The sequence below is a fragment of the Bufo bufo genome, chromosome 2 (assembly GCF_905171765.1).
Source record: "Bufo bufo chromosome 2, aBufBuf1.1, whole genome shotgun sequence".
Taxonomy (NCBI): Eukaryota; Metazoa; Chordata; class Amphibia; order Anura; family Bufonidae; genus Bufo; species Bufo bufo.
In genome coordinates, this window is record NC_053390.1 from 94,823,815 (window position 1) to 94,844,732 (window position 20,918).

A 20,918-nucleotide genomic window follows, 5' to 3' on the forward strand; every position below is an offset into this window, starting at 1 on the left:
TTTCCCACCAAAGATAGATTGATAGGTTTTTAAATATATTTTTATTTACAAACCGGATTCCAAAAAAGTTGGGACACTAAACAAATTGTGAATAAAAACTGAATGCAATGATGTGGAGATGGCAAATGTCAATATTTTATTTGTAATAGAACGTAGATGACAGATCAAACGTTTAATCCGAGTAAATGTATCATTTTAAAGGAAAAATACGTTGATTCCAATTTTCACGGTGTCAACAAATCCCAAAAAAGTTGGGACAAGTAGCAATAAGAGGCTGGAAAATGTAAATTTGAGCATAACGAAGAGCTGGAAGACCAATTAACACTAATTAGGTCAATTGGCAACATGATTGGGTATAAAAAGAGCTTCTCAGAGTGGCAGTGTCTCTCAGAAGCCAAGATGGGTAGAGGATCACCAATTCCCACAATGTTGCGCAGAAAGATAGTGGAGCAATATCAGAAAGGTGTTACCCAGCGAAAAATTGCAAAGACTTTGCATCTATCATCATCAACTGTGCATAACATCATCCGAAGATTCAGAGAATCTGGAACAATCTCTGTGCGTAAGGGTCAAGGCCGTAAAACCATACTGGATGCCCGTGATCTCCGGGCCCTTAAACGACACTGCACCACAAACAGGAATGCTACTGTAAAGGAAATCACAGAATGGGCTCAGGAATACTTCCAGAAACCATTGTCAGTGAACACAATCCACTGTGCCATCCGCCGTTGCCAGCTGAAACTCTACAGTGCAAAGAAGAAGCCATTTCTAAGCAAGATCCACAAGCTCAGGCGTTTTCACTGGGCCAGGGATCATTTAAAATGGAGTGTGGCAAAATGGAAGACTGTTCTGTGGTCAGACGAATCACGATTCAAAGTTCTTTTTGGAAATCTGGGACACCATGTCATCCGGACCAAAGAGGACAAGGACAACCCAAGTTGTTATCAACGCTCAGTTCAGAAGCCTGCATCTCTGATGGTATGGGGTTGCATGAGTGCGTGTGGCATGGGCAGCTTGCATGTCTGGAAAGGCACCATCAATGCAGAAAAATATATTCAGGTTCTAGAACAACATATGTTCCCATCCAGACGTCATTTCTTTCAGGGAAGACCCTGCATTTTTCAACAAGATAATGCCAGACCACATTCTGCATCAATCACAACATCATGGCTGCGTAGGAGAAGGATCCGGGTACTGAAATGGCCAGTCTGCAGTCCAGATCTTTCACTTATAGAGAACATTTGGCGCATCATAAAGAGGAAGGTGCAACAAAGAAGGCCCAAGACGATTGAACAGTTAGAGGCCTGTATTAGACAAGAATGGGAGCGCATTCCTATTTCTAAACTTGAGAAACTGGTCTCCTCGGTCCCCAGACGTCTGTTGAGTGTTGTAAGAAGAAGGGGAGATGCCACACAGTGGTGAAAATGGCCTTGTCCCAACTTTGTGGGGATTTGTTGACACCATGAAATTCTGATTCAACATATTTTTCCCTTAAAATGGTACATTTTCTCAGTTTAAACTTTTGTTCCGTGATTTATGTTCTATTCTGAATAAAATATTAGATGTTGGCACCTCCACATCATTGCATTCAGTTTTTATTCACGATTTGTATAGTGTCCCAACTTTTTGGGAATCCGGTTTGTATTTTGTGCACTTACATAGCTTTACTATATTCCGCAGCGCTTTATAAACATTAGCATCATGCTGTCCTCAATAGGGCTCACAATTTAAGTTCCCTATCAGTATGTCTTTGTAGTGTGGGAGAAAACCGGAGAACCCAGAGGAAACTCACGCAAACAAGGGGAGAACATACAAACTCCATGCAGAAGTTGTCCTTGGTTAGATTCGAACCCCGGACCTCAGCACTGCAAGGCACCAGTGCTAACCACTGAGCCACCGTGCTGCCCCGTTAATTAAAGTTAATTAAGGTCAATTAAAGTTTTATGAAAATGAGGAAAGTTGAATTCCACATTCCTCATCAGGATTCATTCCCTTCCTATGTTTTCCTAAAAGAAATATGAAACAACGCCCTAAAGTAACATGGATAGCGTATGGTATAAGGCAGTGAAAACTTCTGTAGAAAAAAGCTGCATCGTCCATGCAGAGGAAATGTAATTGTCTTCCTCTCAACAGTGCCTTTACAATAATTAATTGTAACATTAAATAGCTTCTCCTAACAACATTTCTCAGGCTTTGTTGTCTTCTCTGATTGTATAAAGCCTCTCTATAATGTGAGAGACTCTGTTAACTGTGATGAATTATTCTAAATTCCCTAAAGAATGAGCCTGATCTCTAATCAACCATTTCTATGACATTTGACAACTTTGCTCCTTTGTAATGTAATTGACTTCTGTCCCTAAAAGCCGACATATTCTTCGTCCTACACATCAAGATGAGCAGTTGTTCTTTGATCATTGGAGAAATGTCAGCGTTTCTCATGGATAAAACATTAGGTGAAATCTTAACACAAACATTTCTCTTCAGGCAATTCAGTCTCTAACAATGAAATAACCTTTTAACATGTCCCTGAAAAGTTTTTTGAATACATATGTATACGCTAAGCTATCAGTCATTATCCTGTGTCACAATGTGTCCTGTATTTTAAAGACTGTTTACGCAGAATTAACTTTCATCCTATGCATATTATCCCTTAGAGGACTGGGCAATTTTCCTTTATTGTTTTTTTTACTTCCTACCTTCCCAGACCCATAACTTTTGTATTTTTCCGTTCATATAGCTGTTTGAGGACTTGTTTTTTGTGGGACAAGGTGCACTTTCTACTGTCGCCATGTAATATTGCATATGATGTAGCGGGAAGCTGTAAAAAAAAATGGAAATGGGGTGGAATTGGAAAAAAATGCAATTGCGCCATCATTTTGTGGGTTTTGTTTTTATGACGTTCCCTTTGTGGTAAAATTGACCTGTTCATTTTATTCTCTGAGTCAGTATGATTACAGTGATACCTTATTTCTAGAGTTTTTCTTATGCACTAATTCTAAAAGAAAATAACAATTTTAGAAATGTTTTTATTTTTATTTGCATCACCATATTCTGACCCCCATAACTTTTTTATATTCCCATCTACGGAGCTTTGTGAGGGTTTATTTTTTGCAGGACAATCTGTAATACTTATTGATGCCATTTTGGAGGGATAACTTTTTATTCTGTTTTTTTTAAAGATGAAGCAACGAAAAATCAATATTTTGATTTTTTTCCCCCCATTATGGCGTTTACCGTACAGGATAAATATATTTCTAGTTGAATAGTTTGGGTATTTTGGCAGGCGGCAATTCCTATGATTAGGGATGAGCGAATTTCATATTTTGAAATTCCGCGCTAAACCTAAGTCACCTGACCCTTATTAACCTCTGGTTCCGTTCGTGTCAAAACCTATCCACCTCAGTTAGCAAATAGCAAGGTTACCTTGATTCTGATGTGTGGAACTAGGATTCCCTGACGAAGAGTGCCGTGCACTCGAAACGCGTAGGAAGGTTTTTTGGTGCTTACAGCAGTCCGTAGCTCAACAGGTGACGTCACCAGCTCCCCTTGTGAGCGTAAGTACAAACGGAGTTTCGCTACCGGCCGGGGCGAACTCCATATAGCCTATTTTTACCTGCTATTTGCCTCTGCGCAGAAGAGAACGTGTACATTGGAACGCCCGAGAAGGTGGTCCCCTAGTTCCACACATCAGAATCAAGGTAACCTTGCTATTTGCTAACTGAGGTGGATAGGTTTTGACACGAACGGAACCAGAGGTTAATAAGGGTCAGGTGACTTAGGTTTAGCGCGGTGTCTCCTTCTTTTATATTTATGTGTATAATCCGTTTACAACAGCTATTACGGAGCTGTTTTTGACACTGCTGCTTCAATATTGTAATTAGCGCCGGTGGTATATATTATTATATTTTGAAATTCGTTTTCGGTTTGTGTTGTGGTATTTACTGAATTGGCTCAGTGGTTAGCATTGGTGCCTAGCAGCACTGGGGTCCTAGGTTTGAATCCGACCAAGGGCAACATCTGCATGGAGTTTGTATGTTCTCCCCGTGTTTGCGTGGGTTTCCTCCGGGTACTCCAGTTTCCTCCCACACTCCAAAAACATACTGATAAGGACCTTAGATTGTGAGCCCCATTGGGGACAGTTAAATCCTAATGTCTGTAAAGCGCTGCGGAATATAGTAGCGCTATATAAGTGCATAAAATAAATAAATAAATTGCGTTATTGATTCTGTTACCACGGACCATAACGCAATTCCATGACGGAATGAATAATGGAATGCCTTTAGAGGCATTTCGTTATTCATTCCGTCATAATAGAAGTCTATGGTCTGCATAACAGATTCGTCCGAGGACTCCAGCATAACGGAAACCGGACGGATCCGTTATGCAGGCCATAGACTTCTATTATGACTGAATGAATAACAGAATGCCTCTAAAGGCATTCCATTATGCATTCCGTCATGGAATTGCGTTATGGTCCGTGGTAACGGAATCTATAACGCAATTCAGTAAATACCACAACACGAACCGAAAACGAATTACAAAATATGAAATTCGCCTATTCCTACCTATGATGTTTATTTTATTGTTTATTTATTTTTATTTTTATTATGGGGAAAGGGGGGTGATTAGAATATTTTTTTTTTATTAATTGATTTTTTTTATATATCTTTAGAAACTTTTCTTTTACTTAAGACCCCCCCCCCCCCCCCCCCAGCAATCTTCAGATAACTTCTTACTAACTCATTGCAATGTGTTACAGATTCTTTATGGGGGTCATTTATGATGAGAAGGTGGTGGAAAAGGGCGCGTGGTGTGAGTGGGGAATGGGGCAGGCCAGCTGGACCATCTTGTTTATCATTTTCTAAGCCTGTTTTTGGCGTAGAAAATGACTAAAATCTATTCCTGCAAGGGAGCTGGTGTAGATTTAAGCCAGTCGCAAAGCCATCTCCATAGCCAGGCTGGTGCCTCTATATAACTTAGGTGCATCAAGTGCCAGCGCAGGGATATTAAGACCAGCATTTTAAACATTAAATAAATTAATTATTAAATTAATAAATTACCCCATATGTTCTTATAAAATAGCTTCATAGTGGCACAAACTAGGTATGTAGTTATTATTCAAATAATAGCAGCGCTATAACAACCTATTAAAAATAAAATCAACTGTTTGAAGAATAACTACCGTCCTTCTTCTCCCCTTTTTTTGACTTTTGCGATCGCTGGCATCTGGAGTCCATGGCTGCATCCTGGAACACATACATTATGCATGCTGCTTAAGGTGAGAAGCTTTAAACCACATCTTCTAACCACTGACCTAACCTCATGATTGATCAATATCAGATCTGCGTGACCCCTACCGAACAGCTGTTAAAAGAGGCCAAGTGCTCTGTGAGTGCCATGGACTCTTCCTAGGCTATATGACTTCACCGTATATCAGTCACATGGCCTAGCTGCAGCTCAACCCCATTGAAGTGAATGGGGCTGAGCTGCAATACCAAGCACATACTATGTATGGTGCTGTGCTTGGAGGCCGCCTCTCTCACCAGAGCTCTGGTCAACGCCTCAACTTCCCAAAACAGCTGATCAGCAGGAAGCCAGGACTCCGATCCCCCAATGTGTTATTGATGACCTACCCGCAGGAAAGATCATCAATATTTTATCCCGGATAACCCATTTAACTAGTAGTACAAAGCTATGCTTGGAAATAAATGAAATAGATGTGACACTCTACAGAGCTTAATTGCCCCTTCAAACATCTGATTTAATGTTGATGGTCTCTCCTAAGAACTTTTGAAGTATTGTGTATTATTATTTAAAAAGTTGCTTCATTTCACCTTTGTGACACTACAGGCAGGAGTGGATTAATTATTGGCTCTACCAGGAGTAATCCTGCTAGGCAGGATGGGTCATGAGTGTGGGGAGTTGGGTGCCAATGTTCAGTGGCAGTTGATTTAGGTGCAATAGTGTGTGGCTCCCCATTGCCTTGCTGGGCCCTGAAATGTCACACACTAACAACTCAATGCTGATGCAGCAAGGCAGTGACTCAGTTTCACTCCTGATTGCTGGTGCACAAAATTAGGTGGGTTGCATGGCAGAGTGGTAGATTGCATGTAAAGTACTGGACCCTGCTGTAGCATGTGATTAGTGGCTTGAAGTGGCCTGAGAAGCCAATACCCTTAGAGCTCCTTTCAACTGAATATCATTAATCTGAGATGCTGTGTAGTGTTGAGCGAACAGTTCGAGCATAGTTCGGGTCCGTACCGAATTTTGGGGTGTTCGTGACACGGACCCGAACCCGAACTTTTTCGTAAAAGTTCGGGTTCGGGTTCGTCGTTCGGCATGTATTTTGGCGCATTTTGAAAGGCTGCAAAGCAGCCAATCAACATGCATCATACTACTTGCCCTAAGATGCCATCGCAGCCATGCCTACTATTGGCAAGGCTGTGATTGGCCAAGTGCAGCATGTGACTCAGCCTCTTATAAGCTTGTGCGCACGTCGGGACGTGCTCACTCCCGATGTGAATAGAACAAGGTTAGACGCAGCTGATGCTAGGGCGAGAATAGGCAGGGATAATTGAATAACTGGAAGCAAATTTCTCTCCTCCACCTGTGATTCATCTGAACAACTGCAGCTGAGCTGCTTTTTTGATAGGGATTGGCTATTTTTAGAGTGGCCAGAGTGATTTTTCCATCCACATGTACCTGGGCTGACCGCCGGCCGCCATTTTGCGACTTGTAGTGCTGCAGCAGAAGCTGCCACAGTGTGCATTCCAAAGCTCCAAACAAGTCAGACATCTACACCTGGGATTCAGACCAATAGCGATTTAGCAGCACAGTCCAAGGCTATTTTTTTTAAAGGTTGTGCAGACCATTTTGTGGCACATGTTACTGGGCTGATAGGCGGCGGCCATCTTGGGACTAGTGCTGCAGCACAATCTCTCCCAACGTCCATTAATCACTTGTAATAGTGGTCTGTGCCATAGAAATCCTACATCAGGGACTTGGGTGTGCTTGTGTCACCCCTACTAATACCAGTCCACCTGTAATCCATACAGTGAAAAGCCATAAAGTATTCCAGTGAGGGAATTTTTATTTTATTTAAAAAAGGCCAAGTTAGTTTATCTGGCGTTCAATATACTAGATACAGTTAGGCCTGCGTTTCATACATCTGGAATTAGCAAACTAATGTGCTGGGGTTGGGAAAACATATATGTACCCATACTAGAATCTGTCAAAGAAAGCGGTACTCACATATAACAGTCATTCCATCTGTAATCCATACAGTCAAAAGACTGAAAGTATTCCAGTGAGGGGATTTTTTTTATTTAAAAAAGGCCAAGTTAGTTTATCTGGCGTTCAATATACTAGATACAGTTAGGCCTGCGTTTCATACATCTGGAATTAGCAAACTAATGTGCTGGGGTTGGGAAAACATATATGTACCCATACTAGAATCTGTCAAAGAAAGCGGTACTCACATATAACAGTCATTCCATCTGTAATCCATACAGTCAAAAGACTGAAAGTATTCCAGTGAGGGAATTTTTTTTATTTAAAAAAGGCCAAGTTAGTTTATCTGGCGTTCAATATACTAGATACAGTTAGGCCTGCGTTTCATACATCTGGAATTAGCAAACTAATGTGCTGGGGTTGGGAAAACATATATGTACCCATACTAGAATCTGTCAAAGAAAGCGGTACTCACATATAACAGTCATTCCATCTGTAATCCATACAGTCAAAAGACTGAAAGTATTCCAGTGAGGGAATTTTTTTTATTTAAAAAAGGCCAAGTTAGTTTATCTGGCGTTCAATATACTAGATACAGTTAGGCCTGCGTTTCATACATCTGGAATTAGCAAACTAATGTGCTGGGGTTGGGAAAACATATATGTACCCATACTAGAATCTGTCAAAGAAAGCGGTACTCACATATAACAGTCATTCCATCTGTAATCCATACAGTCAAAAGACTGAAAGTATTCCAGTGAGGGAATTTTTTTTATTTAAAAAAGGCCAAGTTAGTTTATCTGGCGTTCAATATACTAGATACAGTTAGGCCTGCGTTTCATACATCTGGAATTAGCAAACTAATGTGCTGGGGTTGGGAAAACATATATGTACCCATACTAGAATCTGTCAAAGAAAGCGGTACTCACATATAACAGTCATTCCATCTGTAATCCATACAGTCAAAAGACTGAAAGTATTCCAGTGAGGGAATTTTTTTTATTTAAAAAAGGCCAAGTTAGTTTATCTGGCGTTCAATATACTAGATACAGTTAGGCCTGCGTTTTATACATCTGGAATTAGCAAACTAATGTGCTGGGGTTGGGAAAACATATATGTACCCATACTAGAATCTGTCAAAGAAAGCGGTACTCACATATAACAGTCATTCCATCTGTAATCCATACAGTCAAAAGACTGAAAGTATTCCAGTGAGGGAATTTTTTTTTTATTTAAAAAAGGCCAAGTTAGTTTATCTGGCGTTCAATATACTAGATACAGTTAGGCCTGCGTTTCATACATCTGGAATTAGCAAACTAATGTGCTGGGGTTGGGAAAACATATATGTACCCATACTAGAATCTGTCAAAGAAAGCGGTACTCACATATAACAGTCATTCCATCTGTAATCCATACAGTCAAAAGACTGAAAGTATTCCAGTGAGGGAATTTTATTTATTTAAAAAAGGCCAAGTTAGTTTATCTGGCGTTCAATATACTAGATACAGTTAGGCCTGCGTTTCATACATCTGGAATTAGCAAACTAATGTGCTGGGGTTGGGAAAACATATATGTACCCATACTAGAATCTGTCAAAGAAAGCGGTACTCACATATAACAGTCATTCCATCTGTAATCCATACAGTCAAAAGACTGAAAGTATTCCAGTGAGGGAATTTTTTTTTTATTTAAAAAAGGCCAAGTTAGTTTATCTGGCGTTCAATATACTAGATACAGTTAGGCCTGCGTTTCATACATCTGGAATTAGCAAACTAATGTGCTGGGGTTGGGAAAACATATATGTACCCATACTAGAATCTGTCAAAGAAAGCGGTACTCACATATAACAGTCATTCCATCTGTAATCCATACAGTCAAAAGACTGAAAGTATTCCAGTGAGGGAATTTTTTTTATTTAAAAAAGGCCAAGTTAGTTTATCTGGCGTTCAATATACTAGATACAGTTAGGCCTGCGTTTCATACATCTGGAATTAGCAAACTAATGTGCTGGGGTTGGGAAAACATATATGTACCCATACTAGAATCTGTCAAAGAAAGCGGTACTCACATATAACAGTCATTCCATCTGTAATCCATACAGTCAAAAGACTGAAAGTATTCCAGTGAGGGAATTTTTTTTATTTAAAAAAGGCCAAGTTAGTTTATCTGGCGTTCAATATACTAGATACAGTTAGGCCTGCGTTTCATACATCTGGAATTAGCAAACTAATGTGCTGGGGTTGGGAAAACATATATGTACCCATACTAGAATCTGTCAAAGAAAGCGGTACTCACATATAACAGTCATTCCATCTGTAATCCATACAGTCAAAAGACTGAAAGTATTCCAGTGAGGGGATTTTGCTTATAAAAAATAATATATTTCATTGTGGTGCGAGTTGAATCGCAACAATGAAGAAAAATACTATTAAGGGACGAGGACGCGGTCGTGGTGGTGTCCGTGGAGCCTCTGTTGCTGGTAGAGGACGTGGCCGTTCGGTCCCAGGCGCACACAGTAGGGAACGAACTCCCTCAACTAGCCGGCAGAATGTACCGCAATATCTCGTGGGGCCCAATGCAGCTCTTAGGATGGTAAGGCCTGAGCAGGTACAGGCATTAATCGATTGGGTGGCCGACAGTGCTTCCAGCACGTTCACCACATGGTCTTCCACCCAGTCTTCTGCGGAAAGCGCACAGGTGGCACCTGAAAACCAAGCCCATCAGTCTGTCACATCACCCCCAAGCATATCAGGGAAACGGTCTGAGCCACAAGTTATGCAGCAGTCTGTTCTTCTGTTTGAAGACTCTGCTTCCAGGGTTTCCCAGGGGCGTCCACCTAGCCCTTCCCCAGTGGAGGAAGACATACCATGCACTGACGCACAACCACTTATGTCTCCAGATGAAGAGGACATGGGAATACCACCACAGCAGAGTCACCGACTCTCTGATGATGACGAAACACAGGTGCCCACTGCCGCGTCTTTTTGCAGTGTGCAGACTGAACAGGAGGAGGTCAGGGAGGGAGACTGGGTGGAAGACGATGCAGAGGACGATGAGGTCTTAGACCCCACATGGACTGAAGGTCGTGGCGATGACTTTCACAGTTCAGAGGAAGAGGTAGTGGTGAGACCGAGACAACAGCGAAGCCAAAGAGGGAGCAGGGGGCCAAAGCAGACGAGCCGCCGCCCCCAGAGTTCGCCTGCTACTGGACATCGCCAACAGGGACCCAGCCCCACAAAGGCAGCTTCAAAGAGTTCCCTGGCATGGCACTTCTTTAAACAATGTCCTACCGACAAGACCCGAGTGACTTGCACGCTCTGCCATCAGAGCCTGAGGCGAGGCATTAACGTTCTGAACCTCAGCACAACCTGCATGACCAGGCATCTACATGCAAAGCATGAACTGCAGTGGGGTACACACCTTAAAAACCAGGCACTCGCTGAGGCTCCCCCTGCTCCCTCTACCGCTGCTGCCTCAGCTTCCGCCTCGAGAGGAATGTTGCCACCTGCCGAGCAGCAAACAGAGGATGTGCCACCGACACCACCACCACCGCCACCGTCAACTAGCGTCTCCACTATATCACACAGCAGCGTTCAGCTCTCAATATCTCAAACCTTAGAGAGGAAGCGCAAATTCCCCCCGAGTCACCCTCGAGCCCTTGGCCTGAACGCCAGCATTTCTAAACTGCTGGCCTTTGAAATGCTGTCATTCCGGCTGGTGGACACAGACAGCTTCAAACAGCTGATGGCCATGGCTGTCCCGCAGTATGTGGTTCCCAGCCGCCACTACTTCTCCAAGACAGCCGTGCCTTCCCTGCACATGCAAGTGTCCGATAAAATCAAGTGTGCACTGCGCAACGCCATTTGTGGCAAGGTCCACCTAACCACAGATACGTGGACCAGTAAGCACGGCCAGGGACGCTATATCTCACTAACTGCACACTGGATGAATGTAGTGGCGGCTGGGCCCCCGGCGGACAGTTCCTTGGCGCACGTCCTTCCGCCCCCTAGGATCGCAGGGCATCATTCTCTGCCTCCTGTAGCCTCCTCCTCCTACTCGGCTTCCTCCTCCACTGCTTCCACCAGCTCATCCGGTCAGCCACACACCTTCACCACCAACTTCAGCACAGCCCGGGGTAAACGTCAGCAGGCCATTCTGAAACTCATATGTTTGGGGGACAGGCCCCACACCGCACAGGAGTTGTGGCGGGGTATTGAACAACAGACCGACGAGTGGTTTCTGCCGGTGGGCCTCAAGCCAGGCCTGGTGGTATGCGATAATTGGCGAAATCTCGTGGCAGCTCTGGGACTAGCCGGTTTGACGCCCATCCCTTGCCTGGCGCATGTGCTGAACTTGGTGGTGCAGAGGTTCATTCACCACTACCCCAACATGTCAGAGCTGCTGCATAAAGTGCGGGCCGTCTGTGCGCGCTTCCGCCGTTCACATCCTGCCGCTGCTCGCCTGTCTGCGCTACAGCGGAACTTCGGCCTTCCCGCTCACCGCCTCATATGCGACGTGCCCACCCGGTGGAACTCCACCTTGCACATGCTGGAGAGACTGTGCGAGCAGCAGCAGGCCATAGTGGAGTTTCAGCTGCAGCACGCTCGCGTCAGTCGTACTGCCGAACAGCACCACTTCACCACCAATGATTGGGCCTCCATGCGAGACCTGTGTGCCCTGCTGCGCTGTTTCCAGTACTCCACCAACATGGCCAGTGGCGATGACACTGTTATCAGCGTTACAATACCACTTCTATGTCTCCTTGAGAAAACACTTAGGGCAATGATGTTAGAGGAGGTGGCCCAGGTGGAGGAGGAGGAGGAGGATGAGGGCTCGTTTCTAACACTTTCGGGCCAGTCTGTTCGAAGTGGCTCAGAGGGAGGTTTGTTTAAGCAGCAGAGGACAGGTTCACAAGTCGCCAGCCAAGGCACTGTACTGGAGGACGAGGAGGATGAGGAGGAGGAGGTGGAGGGGGACGAGGATGACGCAAGTTCACAGCGGGGTGGCAGCCCAGGCCCATCACTGGTGCGTGGCTGGGGGGATACGGTGGACGATGACGATACGCCTCCCACAGAGTACAGCTTGTCCTTACCCATGGGTAGCCTGGCCCACATGAGCGAATATATGCTCCAATGCCTGCGCAATGACAGCAGAGTTGCCCACGTTTTAACGTGTGCAGACTACTGGGTGGCCACCCTGCTGGATCCCCGGTATAAAGACAATGTGCCCACTTTAATTCCTGAACTGGAGCGCGACCGTAAGATGCGCGAGTACAAGCGCACGCTGATAGAGGCGCTCTTGAGAGCATTCCCACATGTCACAGGGGAACAGGTGGAAGGTGAAGGCAGAGGAGTGGCAAGAGGTCGCCAACGCAGCTGTGTCACGGCCAGCTCATCTGAGGGCAGGGTTAGCATGGCAGAAATGTGGAAAAGTTTTGTCTCCACGCCACAGCTATCTGCACCGACACCTGATACGGAACGTGTTAGCAGGAGGCAGCATTTCACTAACATGGTTGAACAGTATGTCTGCACACCCCTCCACATCCTGACGGATGGTTCGGCCCCATTCAACTACTGGGTTTCGAAATTGTCCACGTGGCCAGAGTTAGCATGTTATGCCTTGGAGGTGCTTTCCTGCCCGGCGGCCAGCGTTTTATCTGAACGCGTATTCAGCACGGCAGGGGGCGTCATTACTGACAAGCGCAGCCGCCTGTCCACAGCCAACGTGGACAAGCTGACCTTCATAAAGATGAACCAGGCATGGATCCCACAGGACCTGTCCCTCCCTTGTGCAGAGTAGTCCTTATTAACTGCCTAAAACATGTCTTGTTGTGCTACGGGCCACTTCTTTATTTGATACAAATTTTATGAAACCCACAGTTGAATGAAACTCTTCTCTGTCTGGGCGCCGGGGCCTAACCAGATGAAAGTGGCCGGTTAAACTAACGGGTGACATGAAGCCATAACCTCTGCCATGCTACCTCTGTCTTCTGTCTGGGTGCTGAGGCCTAAGTCAAATAAAGCGGTCTTCTGCTGTGCTGGGGGATATGAAGCTAATCTCTGACCTCTCTCCTCTGTCTGGGTCCAAAGGCCTAAATCACTGAAAGAGGCCTTCTCCTGTGGTGTGTGATATGATGCCAGAATATGTGCTGTGGGGCCTCTCTCCTCTTCCTGGGTGCAGGGGTCAAATAAACTAAATTGTGGCCTACTCCTGTGGTGGTTGATATGATGCCTGATTCTCTGATGTGGAACCTCTCTCCTCTGTTTGGGTGTAGGGGTCAAAGTCTTTCAAAGTCGCCTTCTCCTGTGCTGATTGATATAAAGCTGATGGTTGTGCCATCTGACATGGTTGCCAGGGTCTGATTCAATGGGGGCCTACTCCTGTGGTGGGTGATCTAAATGCCTGATTCTCTGCTGTGAAACCTCTCTCCTCCGTCTGGGTGTAGGGGTCAAAGTCTTTCAAAGTCGCCTTCTCCTGTGCTGATTGATATGAAGCTGATGGTTGTGCCATCTGACATGGTTGCCGGGGTCCCATTAAATTGGGGCCTACTCCTGTGGTGGTTGATATGATGCCTGATTCTCTGATGTGGAACCTCTCTCCTCTGTTTGGGTGAAGGGGTCAAAGTAACTAAATGGTGGCTTCTCCTGTGGTGGCTGATATGATGCCAGAATATGTGCTGTGGGGCCTCTCTCCTCTTCCTGGGTGCAGGGGTCAAAGTAACTCAATGGTGGCTTCTCCTGTGGTGGCTGATATGATGCCAGAATATGTGCTGTGGTGCCTCTCTCCTCTTCCTGGGTGCGGGGGTCAAAGTAACTCAATGGTGGCTTCTCCTGTGGTGGCTGATATGATGCCAGAATATGTGCTGTGGTGCCTCTCTCCTCTTCCTGGGTGCAGGGGTCAAAGTAACTAAATGGTGGCTTCTCCTGTGGTGGCTGATATGATGCCAGAATATGTGCTGTGGGGCCTCTCTCCTCTTCATGGGTGCAGGGGTCAAAGTAACTCAATGGTGGCTTCTCCTGTGGTGGCTGATATGATGCCAGAATATGTGCTGTGGGGCCTCTCTCCTCTTCCTGGGTGCAGGGGTCAAAGTAACTCAATGGTGGCTTCTCCTGTGGTGGCTGATATGATGCCAGAATATGTGCTGTGGTGCCTCTCTCCTCTGTCTGGGTCCAAAGGCCTAAATCACTGAAAGAGGCCTTCTCCTGTGGTGTGTGATATGATGCCTGAATATGTGCTGTGGTGCCTCTCTCCTCTTCCTGGGTGCGGGGGTCAAAGTAACTCAATGGTGGCTTCTCCTGTGGTGGCTGATATGATGCCAGAATATGTGCTGTGGGGCCTCTCTCCTCTTCCTGGGTGCAGGGGTCAAATAAACTAAATTGTGGCCTACTCCTGTGGTGGTTGATATGATGCCCGATTCTCTGATGTGGAACCTCTCTCCTCTGTTTGGGTGTAGGGGTCAAAGTCTTTCAAAGTCGCCTTCTCCTGTGCTGATTGATATAAAGCTGATGGTTGTGCCATCTGACATGGTTGCCAGGGTCTGATTCAATGGGGGCCTACTCCTGTGGTGGGTGATCTAAATGCCTGATTCTCTGCTGTGAAACCTCTCTCCTCCGTCTGGGTGTAGGGGTCAAAGTCTTTCAAAGTCGCCTTCTCCTGTGCTGATTGATATGAAGCTGATGGTTGTGCCATCTGACATGGTTGCCGGGGTCCCATTAAATTGGGGCCTACTCCTGTGGTGGTTGATATGATGCCTGATTCTCTGATGTGGAACCTCTCTCCTCTGTTTGGGTGAAGGGGTCAAAGTAACTAAATGGTGGCTTCTCCTGTGGTGGCTGATATGATGCCAGAATATGTGCTGTGGGGCCTCTCTCCTCTTCCTGGGTGCAGGGGTCAAAGTAACTCAATGGTGGCTTCTCCTGTGGTGGCTGATATGATGCCAGAATATGTGCTGTGGTGCCTCTCTCCTCTTCCTGGGTGCGGGGGTCAAAGTAACTCAATGGTGGCTTCTCCTGTGGTGGCTGATATGATGCCAGAATATGTGCTGTGGTGCCTCTCTCCTCTTCCTGGGTGCAGGGGTCAAAGTAACTAAATGGTGGCTTCTCCTGTGGTGGCTGATATGATGCCAGAATATGTGCTGTGGGGCCTCTCTCCTCTTCATGGGTGCAGGGGTCAAAGTAACTCAATGGTGGCTTCTCCTGTGGTGGCTGATATGATGCCAGAATATGTGCTGTGGGGCCTCTCTCCTCTTCCTGGGTGCAGGGGTCAAAGTAACTCAATGGTGGCTTCTCCTGTGGTGGCTGATATGATGCCAGAATATGTGCTGTGGTGCCTCTCTCCTCTGTCTGGGTCCAAAGGCCTAAATCACTGAAAGAGGCCTTCTCCTGTGGTGTGTGATATGATGCCTGAATATGTGCTGTGGTGCCTCTCTCCTCTTCCTGGGTGCGGGGGTCAAAGTAACTCAATGGTGGCTTCTCCTGTGGTGGCTGATATGATGCCAGAATATGTGCTGTGGTGCCTCTCTCCTCTTCCTGGGTGCGGGGGTCAAAGTAACTCAATGGTGGCTTCTCCTGTGGTGGCTGATATGATGCCAGAATATGTGCTGTGGGGCCTCTCTCCTCTTCCTGGGTGCAGGGGTCAAAGTAACTCAATGGTGGCTTCTCCTGTGGTGGTTGATATGATGCCTGATTCTCTGCTGTGAAACCTCTCTCCTCCATCTGGGTGTAGGGGTCAAAGTCTTTCAAAGTCGCCTTCTCCTGTGCTGATTGATATGAAGCTGATGGTTGTGCCATCTGACATGGTTGCCGGGGTCCCATTAAATTGGGGCCTACTCCTGTGGTGGTTGATATGATGCCTGATTCTCTGATGTGGAACCTCTCTCCTCTGTTTGGGTGAAGGGGTCAAAGTAACTAAATGGTGGCTTCTCCTGTGGTGGCTGATATGATGCCAGAATATGTGCTGTGGGGCCTCTCTCCTCTTCCTGGGTGCAGGGGTCAAAGTAACTCAATGGTGGCTTCTCCTGTGGTGGCTGATATGATGCCAGAATATGTGCTGTGGTGCCTCTCTCCTCTTCCTGGGTGCGGGGGTCAAAGTAACTCAATGGTGGCTTCTCCTGTGGTGGCAGATATGATGCCAGAATATGTGCTGTGGTGCCTCTCTCCTCTTCCTGGGTGCAGGGGTCAAAGTAACTAAATGGTGGCTTCTCCTGTGGTGGCTGATATGATGCCAGAATATGTGCTGTGGGGCCTCTCTCCTCTTCCTGGGTGCAGGGGTCAAAGTAACTCAATGGTGGCTTCTCCTGTGGTGGCTGATATGATGCCAGAATATGTGCTGTGGGGCCTCTCTCCTCTTCCTGGGTGCAGGGGTCAAAGTAACTCAATGGTGGCTTCTCCTGTGGTGGCTGATATGATGCCAGAATATGTGCTGTGGTGCCTCTCTCCTCTGTCTGGGTCCAAAGGCCTAAATCACTGAAAGAGGCCTTCTCCTGTGGTGTGTGATATGATGCCTGAATATGTGCTGTGGTGCCTCTCTCCTCTTCCTGGGTGCGGGGGTCAAAGTAACTCAATGGTGGCTTCTCCTGTGGTGGCTGATATGATGCCAGAATATGTGCTGTGGGGCCTCTCTCCTCTTCCTGGGTGCAGGGGTCAAAGTAACTCAATGGTGGCTTCTCCTGTGGTGGTTGATATGATGCCTGATTCTCTGCTGTGAAACCTCTCTCCTCCATCTGGGTGTAGGGGTCAAAGTCTTTCAAAGTCGCCTTCTCCTGTGCTGATTGATATAAAGCTGATGGTTGTGCCATCTGACATGGTTGCCAGGGTCTGATTCAATGGGGGCCTACTCCTGTGGTGGGTGATCTAAATGCCTGATTCTCTGCTGTGAAACCTCTCTCCTCCGTCTGGGTGTAGGGGTCAAAGTCTTTCAAAGTCGCCTTCTCCTGTGCTGATTGATATGAAGCTGATGGTTGTGCCATCTGACATGGTTGCCGGGGTCCCATTAAATTGGGGCCTACTCCTGTGGTGGGTGATCTAAATGCCTGATTCTCTGCTTTGAAACCTCTCTCCTCCGTCCGGGTGTAGGGGTCAAAGTCTGTCAAAGTCGCCTTCTCCTGTGCTGATTGATATAAAGCTTATGCTTGTGCCATCTGACATGGTTGCCGGGGTCTGATTCAATGGTGGCCTACTCCTGTGGTGGGTGATCTAAATGCCTGATTCTCTGCTGTGTAACCTCTCTCCTCCGTCTGGGTGTAGGGGTCAAAGTAACTAAATGGTGGCCTACTCCTGTGGTGGGTGATATGATGCCTGGTTCTCTGCTGTGGGACCTCTCTCCTTTGTCTGGGTGCTGTGGTCAAAATAATAGTAAGTGACCTTCTCCATTGGTGGGTGACTTGAAGCCTGATTCTGTGCTATGGGACCTCACTCCAATTAATATTGTTTAATTTTTATTTATTTTATGTTAACTCATCATTTCCCTATCTACATTTGTTTGCAGGGGATTTAACTACATTTTGCTGCCTTTTGCAGCCCTCTAGCCCTTTCCGGGTGTGTTTTACAGCCTTTTTAGTGCCCAAAAGTTCGGGTCCCCATTGACTTCTATGGGGTTCGGGTTCGGGATGAAGTTCGGGTCGAGTTCGGATCCCGAACCCGAACATTTTTCCAAAGTTCGGCCGAACTCGTCGAACCCGAACATCCAGGTGTTCGCTCAACTCTAATGCTGTGCTTTCCTCCCTATCTACAGCCTGTGTGAGCTGCCCTTCTTGGATCCTTATCTCCACCATTAGTAATAGGAGCAGGGCTCTGATGGATTCATGTCAAATTTAGCATCACCAGTAGCTAAATAGACTAACACACACTCTGCAGAAGCTAAATGGCATTAAATGTTTAATGAAGACTATTAGTGTTGAGCGGGAATATTCAAATTACAAATATTTACCCCGGATATCGCAACTTAGAGAATTTGCGAATATTTCGAATATAGTGCTATATATTTGTTATATCAAATATTCGTCATTTTTTTCTATCTGAAAACATGATTCCTCCCTGCTTTTTGCTTGTGGGCCAATGAGCCATTTGCCCACAAGCAACTTAAGCAGGGAGGAATCAAGATTTCAGATGGAAAAAAATGACGAATATTCGGAAAAACAAATATATAGCACTATATTGAATATAGTGCTATATATTTGTTTTTTAGAATATTCGTAATTTTTTTTCCATCAGAAGTCATGATTCCTCCCTGCTTAAGTTGCTTGTAGGCCAATGACTCATTGGCCCACAATCAAGAAGCAGGGAGGAATCATTTTTTTAGAGGGAATATCTCTGGCCCTGACACACAGAAGGTATTGCACAGATGTCACTGAAGACACCCTCTATAGAAAAAGTAGGGAAAAAATATACTAGTTTTCACTTATATTTTTCTATCTCCCTGAGCCTCCAACACCTCTGCCTCCAGGTCAGGATATAGGGTGGTGTATAATGTCACGACGAGGTGAGGGAGGGAACAAAACACCAAACACAAGGAAGGGGGGGAGGTATCTGGCCTAGAAGCTAGGGAGAAGAAAAGGTCACCACCTAATGAATCCCAACCCTAGCCCTGACTGCTAACCGAATGAACGGACCTCAGTGGTAGGACCGTTCATTCACTGGAACCTAAAGCCTGACTACCCTGTAATGCCTGAGGTAGTGATAGGGCCCAAAGACGACCCGTTCCTTAAGCAGAAGGACCAGGGGTCTTGAAACAACACAAAACAAATACAAAGGAATGAGACACTAAACTCCTGTCACCAGAGGAGACAACACACACCAGCTCTTCCACTTGCAAATTAAGCTATACACCGTAAGGAGTGAAGTGAGTAGCCAGACTTTAATAGTAATGATCTGACTAGAGGTGTGGTCATTACCATCAACAACAAAGTGAACTTAAAAGAGGCTGTCAGATGACATCACGTGCAGACAGCCTCTCTTATATCACACCAGTTGCAATTAGTTATTCCAATAGCGTTTGTCCCTCTATTTAGCTGCAGTATTGCAGCAGAACCGCACACAACTGCTGCACAATACAAATGCACTATAATATACTTTCTGTGTTAGAAAGTATATTATAAGTATATCACACCCCTCAGTATGTCACACCGATCGATAGCAAACCTATACCAGTCCTTAAAAGGACTTTTGTGGCCCTATTAGCTAGCGTTTGGTGTCCCTAACAGTCTGTCCCTGCTCCACACAGCAACCTCTCCCTACACTGGCAATAAACAGAATTTAAAATGGCTGCCAGATTGGGTTTATTTAAACGGTAGGGGGTGTGTCCTTGTGCTGAAACGTCTCAATTGGCAGTCTTGTCCCACTGTCACGGATGGTGTACAGGAAACAAGACAATACAATATAAACAATGACTCACTGGATCCACAACTAAGGAACAAAAGGGAGACCCCTGCATAAGACCTGCCGCTCTCCCTTATTGCTCAGCCTATGCGACCACCCCAAAGGTGGATGGGCGCATATCCACGTACCTCGACTATCTTACACCTGAAGACCCTACAATAGTGAGGGGATACGACCACCGGCTCCCTACACAGACACGGAGGGAGTCAGGGTCACCTGGATCCAGAAAACAGAAAATCATAAATACATAAACAGCACTTATCTTGCAGACGACTGGGGACTGTGGACTGAGAACTAGGAACAGCATGCACACACACTCCAGGAAGTTGTATAAGCCGCACACTACTGCATTCTGGGGAGGAACTTAAAGGGCAGCAATCAGTCCAACTGCATGACAGCTGAGATAGACTAACGAGATGAGGAACTCAACCAAAACAAAGAAATTCAAGGAGGAGGATCTGAAAGGCTCCTGTCAGAGCTTCTCAACTGTCTGGTTGTGACAGTACCCCTGCCTCTACGAGTGGACTCCGGACACTCAGGGCCCACCTTCTCAGGATGGGACCTATGGAAAGCCCTGATGAGACGAGTGGCCTTAATGTCCGTCACTGGGACCCACATCCTCTCCTCAGGACCATAACCCTCCCAATGAACGAGGTACTGGAGGGAACCGCGGACAAGACGAGAATCCACAATCCTAGAGACCTGAAATTCAAGATTTCCATCAACCATAATCGGAGGAGGAGGCAAAGGCGAGGGTACAATAGGTTGAACATAAGGTTTCAATAAGGACTTATGAAAAACATTATGGATCTTCCAAGTCTGAGGAAGATCAAGACGGTAGGCAACAGGATTGATGACAGACAGGATCTTGTAAGGCCCAATAAACCTAGGACCCAACTTCCAGGAGGGAACCTTCAATTTGATATTCTTGGTAGACAACCACACCAGATCACCAACATTCAGGTCCGGACCAGGCACACGTCTCTTATCTGCCACACGCTTATATCTCTCACTCATGCTCTTTAGATTATCCTGAATCTTTTGCCAAATAGATGACAAAGACGAGGAGAATCTGTCCTCATCAGGTAAACCAGAAGACCCCTCTCCCGAGAAAGTCCCAAACTGCGGATGAAACCCATATGCACCAAAAAATGGTGACTTATCAGAGGACTCCTGACGACGGTTATTTAAAGCAAACTCAGCAAGGGACAAAAAGAACACCAATCCTCCTGATTCTCGCCACAAAACAGCGCAGATATGTCTCCAGATTCTGATTGACGCGCTCTGTCTGGCCATTCGACTGCGGGTGGAAAG